Consider the following 11,260-nt stretch of genomic DNA (forward strand, 5'->3'; position numbering starts at 1 on the left):
AATGAGTAGATTAGGGATCATGTACCATGCACAACATGGTGTCAAAAATGACATCCCTAATACAATGAGAGCTAAGATCATTTCTAACCCGATACCGAAAAACATGATCCCCATTATCAACACGGACCGCCGAAAACACCGAGCAAAAGCACTGCTCAAAGCACACGGCCGCAGCAGTAAATCTCTTTTTGTAGATGCTAGCCCATACCCTGAACGAAAAGCTCACACAGCTGTCGTGATTGACACGTCCGGCATTTCTATTAATGCGTGCTCTGTCATAACAAACAATATAGAGGAGGCTGAAGAGGTAGCCATAGACATGGCTATCACCTCCAACAAACACTCATTTATACTGAGCGATTCGCAAGTAGCAATCAGAAATTTTACGCAAGGACGGATTTCATAGCAAGCCCTCAGAATCTTCGTTAATAACCAAGAACTACACAAAGTATATGAATTGAAATACCTCGTATGGTTCCCGGCGCACACAGAGACTGATACACCCAATCCTAACGAGCTGGCTCATGAGTTGTCGCGAGAATTAACCCGGCGCGCAAGCTGACCACACCGCTCGATGATCATCCCTGGCGCTGCCGACGTACCACACAAAAACCGATTTACAAGCTACACAGAATACATGCAACACTACAGAGAAGCAAGGCGCGTTTTTCCCGCCCCTCATCCTAGCATAAACAGGCAAGACGCATCGGAATACTGACAGCTACAGACGAACTGCTACCCGAACCCTGTGCACCTCCACAGGAGCTACCCAAACTTATACCTTGACAATAAATGTAAGCTATGTGTAACAGAAAAGGCGTCTTACAACCATATAATGTGGGAATGTCCCAGCTTATCAACAAATTCTCCGGAGGTCTTCCAGGAGCAGTGGCGACTTGTGCTGCTCAACTCGGAGGTCCAAGACCAAAAATGGGCTATCCAGCAGGCCAGGGAGGCTGCTGGATAGCCCAGCAGGCCAGGGAGACCTTGTCTCTGTGCAGGCCAGGGAGGCTGCACAGAGACAAGGTCTCCCGGTACCTCATTGTGCGGTCTAGCCCAGACCACAAGCATGCCGGATACTAAAATAAAGTTTATTTATCATCATTCGGTTCATCACGAGCGGAGAAAACGTTTTTTTTTGTTGAAGCGGCACGAAAACAGGATGAGAGGAGGCGAGCTCGAAACCCTTGCCGCTCCTCCGCGTAACATTCGCAAGCCAAATCTCTTTCCCACCCTCTCAGGCATCCGTCCAAGAGGTCACGTGCGCATGACGTGCCCAAACAACTCCAACCCCCCAGCACGCGAGCAGCATCGCTTCGTTGACCAGCGTTATTTTGTGGTCTTCTGCCTGTTTCTGTGGGATGATTTGGAAACGCTGGCTTAGACGCGGTATAATAGATGAGCACAATGAGTGCGTGAAAATGCAGGTATGTTTCACGGTGGTCGTCTCCTCGATGCGCTGATAGCAGGTACACATGCGAAACGCCGACACATTAGCCCCGCATCTCGTTGCAATTCAGGAGAGAAAAATGAAAAAAAAGATGCTTACATTCCGTTATTGCGTGTAAATCCTTATGTAGAGCTGTTTGCGACGTCAGAGCAGAGTCGTCTACGTAGAGGGATAACGTCACTACATGGGCGTGTACGTACGGCCATTCATACCCACACGTCAAGCCCTCATTCTCTGGGCATGCGCCGGCAAAAGGGAGGGGGAGCAGCGTTCATCTTGAAATTTGACTCATATCCACGGCGCATCGGGTTGCAAATTTCGGCAGACGTGATCATGAACGCCTCGTCTATGCACTGCATTTGTCAGCTCAAAATTGTCAAACCTGGTTAGTGGCCCTTCAAGAAAAAAATGCATCGGCAGCGTTAAGCCGATGAATGCTAAGAATTAAGATTAGGGTCCAAGCATAAATCAAACCCGAACGTTGTGCTTGGCAATGCAGTACTCTACCACAGAGCCACAGCAGGCCTCGGAACAATTTCGGTTATGATCCTATGCAGGCGCAATGTTGGTGAAACGTCAGTGGTGGTTGATGTGCTTGTTATTCAATTTTATAGGCGATACATATGCACTTCCGTGTTCTAGACGTCAGGTTGGGTTAACGTGTATTGAATACTTAGGCTCTATCTAGTGTCATTGTCAACGTAGCACTAGCCAGTGCTACCATCCTCGCAAGCACAAGAGCTACGTAGCAGCTTCGAGGTTTTGGTATTGGTGATACCTGTGTTGGCACTGGCATCGTTAGCAGTTGTTACCAACTGGTTGCATAAGCATATATTAGTGTTCAACACAGGTTGGTGCGTAGAGCATTTGTACATATCTTTAGTGCATTTTCGTGTCGTTTCGCAAAGTAAAAAATGAAGCCGCCATCACCTTCCCTTCACCAAACACAGATTCCCACGGTTAGTGGTACATGCGGTATTTTCCCTGTCAAAAGCATTCGCAACACATCGTGTTACCTGAGTACTTTATCAAATACCTTCAGCATGCTTATGTTTCTGTAATATGTTCTGAATTAGCACAATGTGTGTCGTTTTGCGGTAATAGCGGTAGAATAAAATTTTCTTTTTATCACAATGGCAATCACAGTAATCTTTCAGGAGCTCTGTAGGCAGTGTCACATTGCTCGCTTTTAGCACTGCACGATATGCGACACCTGGACTTTGAAAGCGTAGGTTCGCGGTCCATGTGGCGGCGTTCGTGAGCAGACCGTGAACAAGCAGCAGAGGTGTTCTGGATGTAGTGGCGTTATCCGTCAATTTCGAAGGCATCCTGTCCACTTCTAAGATGTAGCCGTCAGCCGTGGTAACATTGTGAACTTTGACATTGTAGCCGAAGTAGCGCATCAGATCAGCCTGTTGAAAAAAAATTGATTCAGTTGAAATTATTAGTCAGCGCTGTTGATGCATTAAAGAAAGCGTATTGATTAGAGGAATGCCACAAAGAATTGTCTCAGTTTTGACGTAGCAAACTTACGTTGCCCCACGCTTCACTAGCGGCTGTCTATATTATGTCAAGCCTGTGGTCACCGGCGCTTACTCTGTTCTCCTTCGGAATGAAGCGGGCGGTGTGGTATTTAGGCTTACAGAGCGCCCCCTATCAAGTCAACGCAAGGGGAACATATGCGCCCCCCTCTTAGGTTACAAGGGGGGGCACCCCCTGCGCCCCCTCTGACGCCATGCGCACGCTTATGCTTGTGGCTTCAACCAACATAATACATACCCCGTTGATAAGGTGTTTGCTGAGCGGTGAGTTTTTCAGCTTTATTAGCATGCGCGGTGATTCATTGGTGTTTTACTTGGCATTTATTAGCTCACCTTTTGTGATTCAGGGCCCACAATTGCTTGCGGAATAACGGAAAGATCGTCACTAGATTCGCTTTAATAGATGTAGAGATAACAATAGAGAATAATTTTGCTAAATTTGTGTATTTTTAATGAGTAAAGACGTTACCTATGCCCTCTATAAGTAAATGGTCGTGGTCCTAGTCATACGCAAGACAGGATTTTCAACAGCCACCTTCAGGAACCCGAATGTTAAAAATAAACAAAGCATAAATTTGCTGTTGGTCTCGTATTTTCATTACAGGGGCTTTTAGGGGCAAAGCTTCTTAGAGGCTAGCCTTGTCCGGCGTCCAGTGGTGTCCCGGCATTTACACTAGTATGGCACTTTCCGTACAGCCGAAAAAAAAAACACCTGTGCCATTCGTTCATCCGTCGATCCCTGAATCCGTCAACTTGTTCGTCAATTCTTCTTTCCGTCCCCACGTGCGTGCGTGCTTGTGTACGTCCTTCCGTCCATCTGTCCATCCTTTATATTTGTCGGCACCTTCAACAGAAAAGTTATAAACCATAGGACCTAGCTCGACCCGCTAATTATTATTTATTTCATGAAGATGCGTTTTTTTTTCTTCAAATAAACTGGCAGTGTTCAACCATTCTTGTGTGGCCACGTGTTTGGGCACGTGCTTTCAATTAATGCGAGAAAGTTGGCCGCTGAACCATGGTGTATGGCAGTGGTGAAAGTAAGGGAGGGTGGGGGGTGGGGTAATTTGTCGCGGTAGATCAGTGGCTACGGCGCTCGGCTGCTGAAGCGATTATCGTGGTGCTGATCTCGGCTGCGGTGGCCGCACTTCCATGCAGGCATAATGATAGAGGTCCGCGAACTGTGCGATTTCAGTGCACGCTACAGAGCACGACACTGATGGTCGAAATCTTTGGAGGTCTCCACTACGACATTTCTCCTAATAATGTTGTGGTCTTTGAAAACCACCACGCTTCATCAATATCATTACTAATATTATAATTATTATTAAGAGGTCAGATGATTCTGGACTCTCTTGCTCTGAAATGTTAAGCGCTTTCAGCAATGAAGAACAAAGTGCAAGATTGAAAACTGGTTTTTTGGTTTGAAGATAGCCCATAGAGGTCATCTTATCGTAAATGCTACTAGGGACGTCTTATTTGCCGTAAATATTCATTATGCTGACGTTTGAATCGCGAAGCAAAAACAGCCCCCGATGTACTACAGTCACCATTCAGGTAGAAAATTGAAAGTCGTTGACATTGAAATGAAATTGCGGTTTCTCGAATCTAATAGGTTAAATAAAATCACTGGTGAGTATAAACACATATTACATGGTGGAATCGAGGTTGAAACTGTTGCAGGCCTTCCGTATACACGACCGCGGCTGAAGGTGAAAGACATTCTTTTATGCGCTCTAAAATGAAAACGTGCTAACATTTTCAGGGAATGTTTTATTATCATTGATGTGTGAGCTAAAAATTTGCAACAGCTTATAGATAAAAGTTGCCCTTATTTTCTGTGTATGCGCGTCTCAAGTGACAAGCATTTTTTAGCGAAAAGATTTGCTTTTAATAATAATTACTTGCGACCACTGGTTCACACTAACTACGACAGGAAAACATCTCAATTTTCTACCATCCAGCTTTGGAATAGCGTGCCTGTTCAATTTAAATCTGTCCAACATTTTCATCTCAGAAAACCTATAAAATCTTTCCTTTTAAGTGCTGATTTCTCACCTTAGCTGATTTATATAATTTTTTCACATATCCACATTTGTGCTCTTTGCGTTTATTTTTGTCTCCTGAATAAGTTCTTTTGATATTTTTCATTTTTGGCCAACTTTTTCAACTTCTGTTCCGTATTGTTTCTGTGTTTTATTTGACTCCTCGTTGTATTTTGGTTGGGTACTGTTTCAGAATTCGCTTTTTGCTTTATTCTATTCCTATATTCTAATTTCGTATTTAAACTGTTTTGGCATGTTGCTGCTTGTGTATGGTTGCTATTACCACCCGCTAACCTTCTGCGATTTCTATCGAATTCACCTTTGTGGTAGTTCATGACTGAACGTAACGTTTTCAGTATTCAGGTTCTGGAACTCTTATTTGCGAGCAAGTAATATTTAGTTGATGCTTATGCAACCAATGAAGCGAAACTTGTCAACGTTTAAACTGCTGGCTCTATACGAGTTTCTACATATCTACCTGCTTATGAAGCCGAGGACATCTGGGTGCTCTCGTGATCCCCTCCTTAATTTGACGTAGATCAAAAATAGTATGGGAGAGTAAGAGGGCTTAGAGCGCTTGACGAGTGTACCTGGCTGGTCATGACATGAATAACGTGAAAAAAAAAACATTTCCTACATCGTCAAACCCATTCATCCAGGCATACCTGCCCTCCACGGGCCGGGCTATGCGGGCATACACCAGAGGTGATCGAAAGGTCAAGTCTACTCACTCAGGGCGGAAAGAGACATCGAAAATTCACATGCGAGAGCGTTAGAAATATCTGACACCACCATCTCTGACCTGAAGAAAGCAAATAATCAATAGCAGGGTGCAAACAGAAATCAAACCTACGCGTTCTGCGGTAAAATCAAGTATTTTGCCCCAGAGCCCCGCGAGACTTCGGAATTGCTTTGGAGAGCCCCTCTACGCGGGCGTAATGTTGGTGAAACGTCAGTTGTGGTTGCAGTGCTGTACATCTAACTTTATGACAATTGCGTATGTACTCCTATGATACAGGTGTCACGTCGGGCTAACATTACTTTTGTACTTAAGCGCCATCCAGTGAAGGTGGTCTATGTAGCACTATCCGAGGCTATCTACACGAAAGCACAAGCGCTGAGCCGGCCGCTTCTGGTGTTGATAATAACCATGTAACTGTTGGCCTCGTTACATAACTGCAAACTGGTTAGGCAAAACACATGCAACATCTCAACATATACCGGTGCTTACAACAATTGCCCGTATCTTTAATGCAATTTCACAATGTTTCGCTCAATAAAAACATTGCACCCATGTCACCTCCCCTCTACATGTTTCGCATAACAACATTCCCATGAAACGTGAGATGTGTCAAATTTTTTCTTTTGCTGTTTATCTCTCTACACCCTCTTTTTGTTCCTTCTTCCCCACCACTGCACTGGGTTCAAGGCGTTAGAAAAATAATGAATGGGTTGAAAACTAGTTGCTAGTATCTGGTTAGCGTCTCGGCTATCCTCTTCCCTCTTCTCTCTCTAGCAACTGACTTTGACAACTATTGTGTGGTCAGTCCCATGCCAGCTGTATTTTACACAGCATACGAAAACGTTTTTTTTTAAATAAAAATAATGAAGAATAAAACGTATATGTGTAAAACAAAATGGCATTCCAAGCACTATGATGTGTTTTTGCCTTTGCGACTTTTTTACTTACTCCTCAGGCTGTCAAACCAACGGAAATCTACACTACAGTTCGTGCGATCACGGTGTATGTAGCTGTTGCCTATCTCTGGTTTTTATTGAAAAAATACTGCTTCAAAACCACGTGAAAGGGATGTACAGTGCAGCCCACTGTTAGGGGGAACACGCGAGTGTGCGGCCGACGGTCCACGGGGCGCAATCTGCTGGCGAGATTTGAAAATGCGGAGCAAGCGCACAGATTTGCAAGGGCGGTTCATGCCATGCATCGTCTTCTATTCTCCACCCTGGCACTCGGCACACGCTGACGTCATGCTATGTTTCAGTGAATAGAAAGAGAAGCCGACTATGCTCGTTTCATCAAGCACAAATTCCTTGTTTGTTATCAAAGGCAGCAGGCTAATTCGAGCGTTGTGCAAATCTTATGACCAACGTTTCTGTGAACATTGACACTTTAGGTTACGCAAGTGGTGCGCTTTGTTATCGCATTTACACAATTCTACATATGCGGGTGTAATTCTTCGCTGAACGAATTTTCGGTGGTGCGAGTTCTTACATGTTACATGGCCAGGGCACCATGAGGACGAAAATCTTCTCATAGTTGAGCTCTACAATAAAGAATACAGTCAGAGTTCTGTCGCTGGCGTCATAAACAGGCCACAAAAAAGCGTGACAGTGCTCATGTGCCCCTCCCCCCCCCCTTCCATTCACCTGACTTGAACGTAATTGAAAATGTCTAAAGCAGAAGGAAATCATCTCATAGCGTCAAAGCTACTGATAACCTGCGGGCTTCCGTAAACGAAGAGTGGGAGCAACCTAATCGCGATTCATCCTTTACGGAAGCTCTCTACAGGTCTTCGCCTGCAAGGGTGAAAGCCGTACTCGACGCTGGAAGTGATATTACTCGATGCTGAACGAAACTTTTCACCCCCGTATTCTAGAACGTCCCTTCACTTAACGCTTCAACTTCACTTGAGAAAGCCAATGGGAGTGCCATCTCTAGGCACGGTAAGTCACTGCGTATGAGCGATCATATGCTGCGATTCTTGACTAGCGCAGTGCCATTTACAGCCGAGCAGTGACGCAGTGCTCAACTCTGCCAAGTGAAGGGTGAAAGCCGAGTCGAGAAGCGTTTGTGAATACGGGGGTCAGTCTTGTAATGTTAAGAGGCTGTAGATCGGTCCTAGTTCATCTTTTGTTGCAAAGATATGACGAATAAATCTTTTTTCGTGTTTAATGTATAGTTCTACCAGCTTCATGTTTCTTACGGACACATATTAGGGAAGCGCCGTTCGTTTCATAGAAGTGCATTTTATCGCTGTTCGAAATATGGAGCTTTTTCCGGTGTGGCTTTAATAATAAAAAAATTCACACTATTGAGAACGTTAACACTAATATTTGCCGGGATGTAACAAGCCAGAGACAGAACATCATCTTGAATCACGCCATATTAATGAAGAGATTCCATACTCAAGTGTTTTCTTAACTCGCCACGATGCTATGGGAGTTATGGGGCTCGAGTGCTGACCTGCAGGTCTCGGGATCAACTCCCGGCTGCGGCAGTCGCATGATCAATAAAGGTGGGAAGATTTGAGGCCCGTGTATACTTTGATTTAAACCCTAGGCATGGTCGAAATTTCTCGGGCCTTCCACGGAGTCGTTCATATTCACACCACTGTTGTGCGATGTTGAACACCAACAAATGTAATTATTCGGCATTGATTAACATGCTTCTAAATATAATTGCATGGCTTTTTATAGCATATCAGCTTTAAGTGAGATTCCACAGCTGCGGGTGTGAACCTCATTGTTTCAGAAATTGTGACATACCACAGCAATAAACAAGCTGCGCCTTTTGTTGTGCCTGCTGATTACCTGACGGGGCACAGGCAGACCAGCAGCGACATCGCTCCGCGCAAAAACGAAAGCGCTTGGCAAGCGCAGGAGCGGAAAGTAGCAGCCGAAACCAGACAAGGGTTGCCTTCGCGCTTTTATGCGCGTGCGCCACGATTACAAATCTCGCCACCATTTCGCGCTAAGTGGGCCACGGCCACGCGGTCGCGTGTTCCCCCTAAAAGTGGACCGTAATGCACGTTCCAAGCTGCGCAGTTGATAGAAAGAACCCTGTGGTTACGCCGTACTCAATGGATGAACTACAATACTTTAAATGAGCAATGACTGAAGTATTGCAACGAGCTCGCTGATCACGTGGGCTACAGCGTCGAACGCCTGATGTAAAATTGCACCCGTGTGTTTAGTTTTGTGTGCATTAAAAAAACATCGTGTAGTCCAAAAATGCTACAGTGCCCTTCAATACCTTGCCATTTATCGTTTTCTTAGTGTGACTCGACTTCCTGACAGTTTAGGCGGGTTAGAACACGCAAAAGCAATATCAAGACGGATAAAAACGCTGTCAGATTCGGTTAACTATGGCTGACCTCAGAATGATTAATGGTTTATTGGCCAATCAAACACTCTCTGCATGTCCATTAGTGTAAGGGCAGTTAGTTTCTGCATCACTGTGTCTCCGAGTGGATTGCTATTCTTAAGTTAGTACAAAAAGATCTTCATACACATTGCACTTGCCATGTCAACAGCACCAACTTACGTCAACTTGTGTACAAAGAAAAAAAACGCATTATTTTCATAAGAGAACTGAAAGCCACAGAAGTATCTAGCCCACGCACGCACACTAACATCTATATATAAATATGTACAATGTTCGATTGTTGTTCAGTGCTAAAAAAATCGCGAGAAACCTGTGCATCACCATGTTTAGTGCAAATCCTAAGTATGAACATACCGGGGGCAGCATTGCCTGTTCAGCTACTTCAGTGGCCTCTGAGCTTGTGATCGTAGAAGAACTGAGCAGCAAACCAAGGCACATTGCCAGGCGCAGAAGTGGGATCATAGCGATGTCATATTTAAAGCACGCCATCTCTTTGAATTTCGGCCTCAATGAACTGCAGACTTCACCTGTAGTGTTTCCTGCACGGGTGTATCCGGCCACTTAGGAAGTAACTGGTAAACACGACTTCCTTTTAAAACATAATTAAATTGACAGCGTGGCCTGCTCTTTAACAGTGAATGGCAACAATTTTCGCTTGTCGGTTGATGATGACAATTGAAAAAAAAATGTTCGGAACACCTGGCATTTTGCTGATTCCGCTTTTCACGCAAAATCGACCAATAAAAATTAGTCTCTTACGCTCTCACCTGGGACAGTTTGAAAACAAAAACCTTTATATTTATCCTCATCAGATGTACTGATGTCTTATCAACAGCGAAAGTTTGCAGGACGTTGGATCCACAACAATTGCGAATTTCTGCTATAGCAGTGCTTCATTCTTGGAATCAAGGTGGTGACTGTACAGGTCGGAATGCCAAGTGCAGTATAGAACATTAATTTCGAAAATACACTACACGACAAACCGGGAATTCAGCTTTATCGAACATTTCGTGCCCTACAAGCTTTTGCTGTTGATAGTACTTCTCATTTTATGTACTTTCAGGCAATGAAAGCTCGGCGCTTGATGTGTTAGAGGCGTACATCTTTTGAACGTAGCCTTGTCTAACGTTGCGGTCAAAGTATGTAATAGTAACTAAAGTCGAAGGATAATTGATACACACACAAAGAAAAGGTTTCACACTAAACTTCAACGTAGACATGGTCTAATTTGAGATCGCAGTGCCTGGTGAAAGGACCCATCAAGAAGATTAGAAGATTGAAGATATGCTCTCTACCATACAGTGCGAAGATGTTAAGGCTTCTCCCTACACAAATACACACGTCCAGCACTATATGTACAAAAAATAACCCCTAATAAATTGATATCTTGCCACTGGTACAGACAGTTGGCTCTTGGATTCTTATTCGAGACATGCTCCACTCCAGCAATATTCAAAATCCTCCTTGAATTGGCCAAGACGACTGGAAATAAAAACAAATTTACATTTCTGCATACGCTTTGTGTCAATCAGTTTACAATATATGTGGTAACGCTCTGGTAACATGCGGTTGCTCATGGATGCAATACCTACAAAGTCACCCATTCGTCAGGATTCACTCCGCGAAGATTTGTCGATTTTTCAAAGTAACATATGCCACTCTCCGAGCTCGCATAGTTAATAGCGTGCACGTCAAAGTATGCACGTCATAACGCGAATGTCGTCGCACGAACGTAGAACGAATTGCCGCGCTTAAGGCGCCTAGGTCATTAAGAGATCTTTAGGCCATGTGAAGAAAACTTTGACAATTCCTTTGACGCTTTTGTCAGACGACTGACAGTGGAAACACCCAGCGCTTAGTCGTCACCGAAGCGGCCACATGTGTTTCAGAAACATTGAGAGGAAATCAAACATTTGAAATTCATCTCAACTCAGTTGCACAAAACGAAGTATAACTAAATAGAGGAGCTGGGACTCTTCTTTTGGGGCTATACTGGAATTTTTGTTGTTTTGTTTGGAAGTTTATAAGCCATTTTTAAGTGGTTTGCTTGCAACATGAAGAAGAAGTAGGCATGCAACACTAAGATTTCGGATTTCGGCAG

General features: G+C 44.3%; 1 long non-coding RNA gene across 1 annotated transcript; it reads right to left on the minus strand.

Moving 5' to 3' along the window:
• Positions 1 to 2,091: 2,091 nt before the first annotated feature.
• LOC142768668 (uncharacterized) lies at positions 2,092 to 10,861 on the minus strand. The gene is made up of 4 exons (XR_012885382.1): positions 10,752 to 10,861; positions 10,564 to 10,641; positions 3,704 to 3,835; positions 2,092 to 2,862 (listed from the first exon to the last, which is right to left on the minus strand). It is a non-coding gene; the product is annotated as an uncharacterized LOC142768668 (long non-coding RNA).
• Positions 10,862 to 11,260: the final 399 nt, after the last annotated feature.

The sequence above is a fragment of the Rhipicephalus microplus genome, chromosome 8 (assembly GCF_043290135.1).
Source record: "Rhipicephalus microplus isolate Deutch F79 chromosome 8, USDA_Rmic, whole genome shotgun sequence".
NCBI classification, from domain to species: domain Eukaryota; kingdom Metazoa; phylum Arthropoda; class Arachnida; order Ixodida; family Ixodidae; genus Rhipicephalus; species Rhipicephalus microplus.